Source organism: Xenopus laevis, chromosome 5L (assembly GCF_017654675.1).
Source record: "Xenopus laevis strain J_2021 chromosome 5L, Xenopus_laevis_v10.1, whole genome shotgun sequence".
Taxonomy (NCBI): Eukaryota; Metazoa; Chordata; class Amphibia; order Anura; family Pipidae; genus Xenopus; species Xenopus laevis.
The window spans coordinates 701574-710362 of NC_054379.1; the positions used below are offsets into that span (position 1 = coordinate 701574).

Here is an 8789-nt window from a genome sequence, read left to right on the forward strand (position 1 = left end):
AACTCCGCTCTGTACACAAAGGATCTAGCCCTCAATGTCCAAGTATGGAGTAGTGGGGTAAAAGCTAGCTCTTTACCTCTAAGGGTGCCTCAGCACATGCAAAGGGTGCAAAGAGCTTCCAAATTATTTTTAAACTATGACTTTTGTCCACAATTGTTAGGGAACAAAGATAACAGGCTTTCTCTCACCTTTCCTATATTCATCTCCCAACACAAGTACCAATCTTTACCTTTTCCCTAACACTATACAGCCACACCCCTATAAAATCAGCAATGCTCAATATTCCCAATCTCTTAAAACCAAAGTCCTAAAACCAACCCGTACACTCTTCACACTCGCCCTCACCCCTAACCCTATCCCTTCCTTTGGTACTAAAGTACCAGAATCTTCACCCTTCCCTATAACCCTGCAAAATCACAGCAACCAAATCTTCCCAACCTGTCTTTTTCAACCCTAAATTCTAACACTAATCCTAATATGTACACACTTGTTAGGGAACAAAGAAACACAAGCCTTTCTCTCACCTTTCCTGTATTTCATCTCCAACACAATTGCCAAGTATTTACCTTTCCCCATAACTCTGTACAGGCACACCCCTACAAAAATAAGCAACCCTCAATCTTCAGAACCCTTATTATCGCAACACTCAAAGTCCTAACACCAAATCTAAACCCAACCCTAAACTCCCCCTCCCTTTGGTACCAAAGTAGCAACATTTTTCACCTTCCTTATAACCCTGTACGGCCACAGCCCCACAAAATCACAGCAACCCTTAATCTTCCCATCCCTATTTTTTTCCAACCTAAGTCCTAACCCCAACACTAACTCTAAAACAGTAACCCTAACCCTAATACCCATCTCTAACCCTAATACACTAACCCCAACCCTAATAATCTAACCCTTATAACCAACCAAACCTAACCACTAACCCTAATACAACCTAACCCTAATCCCAATCCTAATACTTTACCCTAACCTAACACCTAACCCTTATTACCTAACCCTTTACCTAACCACTAAACCCTAATACCACTAAACCCCTAAAACACCCAACCCTTAATCCAATAACCCTAATACCCAACCCTAAATAACTAAACCCCTAATAAACCAAGCCTAAGACCTAACCCTAAACACCAACCCTAATCCCATAACCCCTAAATACCCCACCCTAATACCTATCCCCCCCCACCCTTAATACCCAAACACTAAAAACCCTAACCCTAATACCTAACCCTTAATAACCAACACTAACCCCGCTTACCTAATTTACCCAACCCTAAATGACCTTAAACCCTAGTACCTAAAAACCCTAATTAACCAACCAATTAAGCCCTACCCCTTAACAACCTAACACTTTAATCCAATACCAACCCAAACCCCTAAACCGTAAATTACCTAACCCTAATACCCAGCCCTAATACCTAAACCTTAATAACCAACCCTAATTTTACCCAACCCTAATTACACTAACCCCTAATAACCCAACCCTTAATGCCGAGAGATCACCCCCTTACCGTGTGGAAATACCCCCCAGCAGCAATATATATTGCTTGAAAGTGCCACACCTGCAGCTATTCAGCGGCACCATCCTTGCTTTCCTACATGCAGATCTGTGGGCGCAGTTCTCCATAGCAGTTTGTAGTTTAACCTAAAATAAAGAAAGAGGGATTTTTGTACTTACCGTTAAATCCTTTTCTCTTCGCCTACATTGGGGGACACAGGCACCATGGGGATAAAGATCCTGCAGCTGGAGAGCAGACACTAAACAGTTAAATGACTCCTCCTCCTGCTCTGGGCTTTATCCCCTGCCTACTTCCTGTTCTCCTCAGTTTTTTTTTTTTTTAAATTTGAAATTTTTTATTGATTTTCTTCAACACAGTACAGACTGCAGAACGTATTGCAACAAAAAGACATCGGCTAAAGTAACGGCAAGGAAAGTAGCTACACAGCAGATCAATAAACGTGGTGTCCACATATCAACTATTAACTGAAAAAAGCTAAAGTGACTGTATCTCCAATTAAAAAGGGGGGATAGGGGGAAGAGAGAGTAAAGAAAAGAATAAGGGGATAAGAAAATAGAGAAATAAGAGAAAAGTATCAGAAATAGTATTGCGTTCAACCATATATGTAGAACTAAGTGAAGGCAACGTGTCCTACACCGCCTATGTGCAGTGCCTCACATTGCAATGTTGGTCCCCACCTGAAGCGCTTCCAAGTAACGGGTCCAGGGATGCCACTCCAGCTCCTCCTCGTAACTCCTGTCCAAAAGTCTGGCTCGAATGGACTCCTTCGCTCTGATCCAATTTACCTTTGTGATAAGGGTTTGTACTGCCGGGATGAGCGACTTTTTCCAATTAGCTGCCAGTAAAGATCTTGCTGCTGTAAGAATATGCGTGGCCAACTTATGTGAACTTTTCGCGTGTATTACTGGGATTCTCATGCCTAAAAGGAAAGTGTGTGGGGAGGCGTGTATGGTGAGATGGAGGACCTCGGAGAGCAGAGTGGCAACCTTCCCCCAAAATTCCTGGGCAATCGGGCACGTCCACCAAGTATGTAAAAATGATCCCCGTTCTCCGCAGCCTCTGAAACAGTTAGCATGGTCGGGATTCCCGCTAAGTTTACTAATGCGTAACGGGGTATAGTACCACCGGAATATAATCTTATACGCTCTCTCAGCAGAGACAGCGCAAATGGATGTCTTTTTGGCCATGTCCCATATGCATGACCAAGTTTTGTCCGAAATCGGAAAACCAAGGTCATCTTCCCACTTCGTCATATAGGGTTGGCGAGAAGTAGTGGTGTCTGACGCAATGTTGCTATAGACTGTTCTCCTCAGTTTTGACACCGAAGAAGGAAGGACAAGTATGTATAAGGAACCCTAATGAGAGGAGGAGTCTCACCCCAGAGTGCATAGTTGAACAACGGTAGTGAACAGGTACATGTTACATAGCATAGAATAGAATCATATAACCAGGGAGGGAAGGCCTGTGTCCCCCAATGTAGGCGAAGAGAAAAGGATTTAACGGTAAGTACAAAAATCCCTCTTTCTCTTGCCTAGATTGGGGGACACAGGCACCATGGGGACGTCCCAAAGCTACCCATGAGGGTGGGACATCTACCTTATTTGTATTCAGAAAACCACATCCTGACACACTTTTCTCCCAAAACTAGCCTCGGCTGAGGGCTGTGTGAGAATTCTGTCACCTTTGAAGGTATAGTCTTTCCTGACGCTTGATGAAGTACTGACTTCACGTGTGGCATGAGCCGAACTCGAAACGGTGCTGTCTTACCTGTAATCGCATAGGCTGGAAAATCTAATCCATTTGGCATTTACCAACATGGAGACCCTCAGGCCCCTCTTGTGGCCATTAGGGAGAAGAAGAGAGCTCATCAAAAGTTGTGCTTCTCACTGGAGTAATCCAGTGTGTAGACTACATCCAGATTGTTCAGTTCTCTCTTAAAAGGTCTTGGGTTCCGAAGAGATGGAGGGAACCAAAAGATACTGATTCAATGGAATTGGAAGCCAGCTTGGAAGAATTTCCTGAATGGTCGCAGTACCACGTTATCAGCATGAAGATGATGTGTTGGCTGGTCTTGGGTTTCAGACAGATGGAAGGAACCAAAAAATACTGATTCAATGGAATCTGAAGCCAGTTTGGAAGAGCTTCCTGATTGGTCGCAGTACCGCATTATCAGCATGAAGATGATGTGTTGGCCTTGGAAGACGAGCCATCAGTTCCGAAACCCTTCTGAAGGAGGAAAACCCGCCAGATGGACACTTTTTCTGTCAAGATCACCAAGGGATGGAATCTAGGGGGTCAAGGGGTCCTCTAGGAGCTATTACAGGACTAGTTAAGGTCCCCTTGGCTGTTTGTATGGCAGAGCCAGTCGTATGGCACCCTGTAGAGGTCCTGATGTTTGAAGGATGGCTATCTGATACAAAATTGTAGAGTTCCCTGTCAATGTGTACACGCCAGTGATAACGATTTTCGTCTCTGGTGGTAAATCCCTGCTGATATCAGCTTTTGAGCTCTTGGCGTAGCTGGCATGATAGACTGGGGACCACCTGAGGTAGTCAGGATAAGGGCTTCATGGGCCACGTTGTTAAGCCAACCGAGGTGAATTTTGGGTGGATGATTGGACCTTGAACGACTCGAACTGGAAGTGGAAGGTGCGTCAGCCAACAGGCTGAGCTCTGTGAACCATGCCCTTTGTGGCAAAAATTGTGCCCCCCAGACAGTGTTAGTCTGTTCCTTCATCCATTTGAAGACTCTTGGAAGCTGGATGAGCAGGGAAAACACATGGGAAAGTTTGTATGGCCAAGGAGCTATGAGAGTGTCCACCGCAAGAGGATCCCTGACTTGTGCAATACGCTGGGTAGATACCTGGTCACCATTAGAACCACTTAGGGTATTACCCATTGTTCTACAATCGTGCGACCACTGTATGGAGGCTCCCCTCGCAGCGATCCATATCTCATTGCTGAGGAAGTTCACTATCCTGATGTTCCCTCTGGGATGTATACTGTGGGGCTGGTGGGTATGGTCCTCTCAGCCCACTCCAAGATTTACATATGCAACCGCCAGCACAATCTCAAATTGCATCCTAGCAGGTTGACCTTTTAGGAGGTCCGTCCAGTGCTTTATTAAGAGGAAGAAGGAGCTGAGTTTCAAGATAATGATCTGAAGAGACTGTTCTGTCCTGTTCCATTAACCCTGTACTGTGTTGGAGCCAAATGGCGTCTCCCTCACTGTGGATACTTGCATCTATGGCCGTGACCACCCACTGTTGAACTGGGAAGGCCTTCCCAGAGAGCCATCTCTGAGGCTGAATCCACTGCAGTAGAGATGCCCTGAGTTGGACAGGGATTGGCATGTTCTATCCAGGTCATGAGGGTTCTGTCTCTTGAATGGACCATAAACTGCTGAAGAGGTCTTGTGTGCAGTTGCACCTATGAAAACTGTGGCAACGATGAGACCATTGTTCCCATGGTGCCCATTGTAGCACGCAGGGGGACTGGGCACCCCATCTTGAGTGTGGGGATAAGACTATGGAGAGTCGATACCTTGGTCTATGAATGGGAGGTCCCCCACTGAGCAGTCCGTGATTAGACATAGGTATTCCGTTTTGTGAGTTGGGGGAGGGCAGGTTACTGGTATTGAGTATTCAGCTCCTCAGGGTCTGCAGTACCATGGACTGTTGAATTGAGGTGAGATCCGAAGTGCCTGGACTTCTTCTAGATCTTCTTCTGATCTGTATGTTGTGTAACCATCGGTCTGACATTCCATGGCCATGACTGGTAGGTTTTCCAAGCAGAGTCTGTGTTACTTTGGCTTTGACAACCCCGCGGTCTTGACTTGGTGATACGCTAAGCGCAGAGGACAGTCTGAAGGGGAGTGCCATGAACTGCCATGCTTCACTGCAATGCAGAAGGGTAGAAAACACCTGTGGTTGTGGATTGGAATATGGAGGCTGGCACCTCTGCTGTCAACTATCTCCAAGATAAAACCCCCCCCTCTAGGGACTGAATGGATTCCCCCTTTTTGAAGTGGCACTTGTGGGCATCCTTAGGTCCAGCACTGGGCAATAGGAACCGTCCCTTCTGGGGCAATGAAGAGACTGGAGTAAGTCAGTATACCCTCTTGGAAACGGGGAACCTTGAGCAGAGCAGACAAGAGCTGCTCTGGAACTGAGTTTTTAGCAGAGGTGGGAAATGAACCCACAACCTTTTGGACCAGGTTATCGACAGAGCCGTGTGCTCTTGAAGGTTTAATTTATACTAGATATTCCTGAGGTATGGGTTGAAGGACCCAGGGGTTCTGAATAGTATGTTTTCAGTCCTCCCAAGTGCTTTAGTCAGCCTCCTAAGGAATGACCTCAGAGGCGAGTACACCTTCAGCGGTGTAGTTATTTGTCCTGGACAAGTCTAGTAGTGTTCTTGGTCGAAGACCAGGAAGAACTCTGTGAGAAGGAGTATTAGGGTCCAACTGCCGGCTGTGGGTTTACCATCTGTGCTCAAGAGCCATGACTTTGGCGAGAAGGACGAACAAGGTTGTCTACGTGGAAGCGATGGGTACAGAGGTTTGATTTGGTAGAAGAGTGCTTTTGCAACCCATCACTTAAGCGCTAGTCTGGTCTAACTTTGCTCAGAAGTGGTTTTCCTGGGAATGCGCAGACTGACCCAGAATCCTAGAAGTTAGTTGACCAGGTCTTAACCATGTAACAACTGAGTGCCAGAAGCGTCAGCACAATAATTTTAGCGGTGTCTAGGGCGGTGTCACGATATATCTATATATGTGACATCGGCCCTTTGAGAGACGTTGGTTGGTGGTGAAACATCTGACCCAGTAAGTTTGGCATCTAGCTCCAACCATACAGGTGTAATGAAGATGGCTGTAACTGGGTCAGTGATATATAGCCTTGCAGAAGCCCTTTAATTATCAAGGGAATTTCAGAAGGCAGACGCATTAGCCACCAGGATGGTGGTGTTCGGGAAAATGTAATTCCAGGGGGGTCCACCTTATGGAAGACTTCACAATTGCGTGTCATCCTTGCGCAGAGGCCATGCCATTTATCTCTGCATTATTCCAATTTTTGTATACGTGCTGCCGAAGCGAGCATTGCTGGAGGGGCAGACCAAGGTCTATACAGTCTCTGAAAAGCTGGACCCTATGGTCTGTGTCGTCCATTGAGATTTGGCAATTTTTGCCAACTGGTCCTAGGCTGGAAAACCTAAGAGGATTTCCTTTGGAATTTGAATTGTCAACCATGTGAAGCGGTCGATTACCATGAACCGCAGTGGATGGGTTGTCCTGAATGCTAAGGACTAATGCTACGACTGCCCGTATGGGTCCATCGACCTCCCTTTAGGGTAGGGAGTTTCTGGATCAGAGTCCTCCATTGATAAGTCGCCCTTCTCTCCCTTAATATTCTTCCATGCTGTCCATGGAATCTGGAGAGGAGTGGGAATGGTGTTTCGACCATAGGGGAGGATCACCTTGGGAAGTAGATAGATATTCCACGACTCTATCCATAATCTCCAGTAACCATGCCAAACTCTGTAGTAGGAGAGATAAGGCGTGTACCATTCTGAGTCCGAGCTCAATTGTTTTGCCGTAGCTGATACAGAGCTGGACAGTAGAGCCATAGCCGAAGGGCTGCTCGCAGGGGAAGGGTGGGCCTCAACAGGGTCAGTGGAAGTATTTGGAAACCAGAGTTGCCATAAGACAGGCAAAATAGGACAATAATGTGCAGACCAAGATAATAGTGATCAGCATAATTATTTATTTAATCTTTTTTTTTTTTTTATTTATTTGCTTTAGTATCTCCATGATTCATCGTAACAGGGTGATGTTCCACTGTACCTGCCCTAATCTTGGAATCCCCTCTCCAGAAGGGAGGGAATAATGACTAGTGTTAGGCAGGAATGGTTTGCTATAGAAGGGAAGAATTTTAGTATCCACCTAATATGGCTAGACAAGGTCAGAAGAGGCATACAGGTCTTAGGATGTACACTTTATTCCGTGAAAAAAGGGACTGGGGAGGAAGATGGCACCGGATAGAGAAGCGGTTGTAAGAATGGCCAGCTACAACCTCATCGATCCAAGATGGCGGCCACGAAATCCCGCGTGATCCAAGATGGTGGCCGCGAAGTGCAGCGTGATCCAAGATGGCGGCCACAAAATCTCGCGGGATCCAAGATGGCGGCCGCGAAACAGTTCTCGACAAGGGAAGCCACGAGGAGACGGAGAGAAGCAAAAGTAAGGTGAATATGGTGGGAAAAAGAAGTGGTAGGGGGCAGCGGATGGCCAGTAAGGCAGGCGGGTGGGGTGGCTGGCAGGCAGGCAGAGGCAGTAAGGTCACCAACTGATCCTCGGCCCCACTGCCTGAGGAAGCCATTTGGGGTGAGTTGGAGGGTGTACTACTTACCTTTGATGGAGGGTGTACTACTTACCCTTGATGCCAGCCTGAAGTGCCTGAGGTGGATCCCTGTGATAATGGGTCGGTGCAGCCTCCGTGGAGCGGGAACCGGAACCCCCAGGGATCAGTGGAGCTTAGCCTGCAGACCTCCGTAGAGCGGGAAGGCAGTGGGCATTAAAAATAACCATTAGGCTGGAGGGGCTCTAGAAAGAGAACCTTGGCCCCTGTGTGGCATGGTTTTTGGAAAGTATCCTAACCACTTGCTCCAGAGCCACTAGTGTCAGTCCTCCTTCTGAGGACACTAAAATAAAACTGAGGAGAACAGGAAGTAGGCAGGGGATAAAGCCCAGAGCAGGAGGAGGAGTCATTTAACTGTTTAGTGTCTGCTCTCCAGCTGCAGGATCTTTATCCCCATGGTGCCTGTGTCCCCCAATCTAGGCAAGAGAAAAAAAGGTTCCCAAAGTTAGATTTCTCACCAAAATTGTCATGACAAGAACAATATGACGCCCTGCATGTATGGGTGCACCTAAAGACATGACCTCCAAACACCCCAAAACTGGGTCAATATACGAGCCATTTCAGTTGTAAAGTATTGGGCTGTGCTCTAGGTGCAGACCTTGCAGTTCTTCAGTCTAAACACCCCATTACCTGTGAAATACCCCCCACAAACTATATATTGCTTGAAATTGCACACCTGTAGCTATTCAGCGGAGCCATCTTTGCTTTCCTATATGTTGATCTGTAGGCACAGTTCTTCATAGAAATTTGGAATTTTCTTTTCTTTATTTCAGGTCAAACCACAAACTTCCAATGAGAACTGTGCCCACTGAATAGCTAAAGGTGTGGACTCTCAAGCAATAAGGAGATTT

General features: G+C 46.6%; 1 non-coding gene across 1 annotated transcript; it reads right to left on the bottom strand.

The window, feature by feature from the left end:
• Positions 1 to 6516: 6516 nt before the first annotated feature.
• Positions 6517 to 6621, bottom strand: LOC121393980. The gene has a single exon (XR_005961441.1). It is a non-coding gene; the product is annotated as a U6 spliceosomal RNA (small nuclear RNA).
• Positions 6622 to 8789: the final 2168 nt, after the last annotated feature.